The sequence below is a fragment of the Monopterus albus genome, unplaced genomic scaffold (assembly GCF_001952655.1).
Source record: "Monopterus albus unplaced genomic scaffold, M_albus_1.0 scaffold138.1, whole genome shotgun sequence".
Taxonomy (NCBI): domain Eukaryota; kingdom Metazoa; phylum Chordata; class Actinopteri; order Synbranchiformes; family Synbranchidae; genus Monopterus; species Monopterus albus.
In genome coordinates this window covers 660,104-661,242 of record NW_018128018.1, presented here as the reverse complement: position 1 = coordinate 661,242, position 1,139 = coordinate 660,104, and positions in this window count along the sequence as shown.

Sequence of the window (1,139 nt, the reverse complement as noted above, 5' to 3'; positions counted from 1 at the left end):
TGGTGGGCTCAGGGTCTTCCATCTTACATCTGCCTGCGTGCAGTGTGGAGGTGCAAGATACTTGAGCATGTAATGTTAATTTTACCTGTGATCCTTTGAATAAATCAGCACTGTTTTGAAGTTACTTGGACTGCCTCGTTCTCTCTGAGTTAGCATGGTAAGACAAACCATATCCTACACTCATGTCTGACAAAGAAAAGCATCAGCTCCTCACATTAAAGAAGGTGGAACCAGACTGTTGCTTCTAAATAGCTGAGGTTCATTTTCTACCAGTGAACTGACTCATGGCTGCAGCTCTAGGTCACTGAATGGCTTCGTGAGGACGACACAGCGGGTCGGACACAGTGAGGGGATCTGGTTTGGAAGGAGGAGGTTGCCTCCTCCTCTGACAGAGGAGACCTGCAGCTGCTCTGGAGGTACTGCCGCAGCACCATGGGCTCTGTGCTCTCCTCATCTATTACATTAATTCACAAGGAGCTCCACGGTCCTAAATCAATACATCAATATTCTGTGTTCATGAAGGATATGTTTCTGTGCAGTGCCACCAGGTGCAACACTAGCCCTGTCTGTGTCCAACCAACAGACCCACAGAGACTCAGCTGATTCTCATGTCTGACAAAGAAAAGCATCAGCTCCTCACATTAAAGAAGGTGGAACCAGAACATGTCGGTGACTGTTGCTTCTAAATAGCTGAGGTTCATTTTCTACCAGTGAACTGACTCATGGCTGCAGCTCTAGGTCACTGAATGGCTTCGTGAGGACGACACAGCGAGTCGGACACAGTGAGGGGATCTGGTTTGGAAGGAGGAGGTTGCCTCCTCCTCTGACAGAGGAGACCTGAAGCTGCTCTGGAGGCACTGTGTTGCTGGGTGCACTACTTTCATCTGCATATGATGATCAACGGTGGCGCAGTGGTTAGCGCCGTTGCCTCACAGCGAGAAGGTTCTGGGTTCGGGCCCCACCTTTCTGTGTGGAGCTTGCATGTTCTCCCCGTGCTTGCATGGGTTCTCCCATAGGAGTGCGTGTGTGTGATTGTTCGTCTTTGTGTTAGCCCTGCAATGGATTGGCGACCTGTCCAGGGTGTACTTTGCCCGATTGCCAGCCGGGATTGGCTCCGCCCCCACCCCACCGCCCACCCC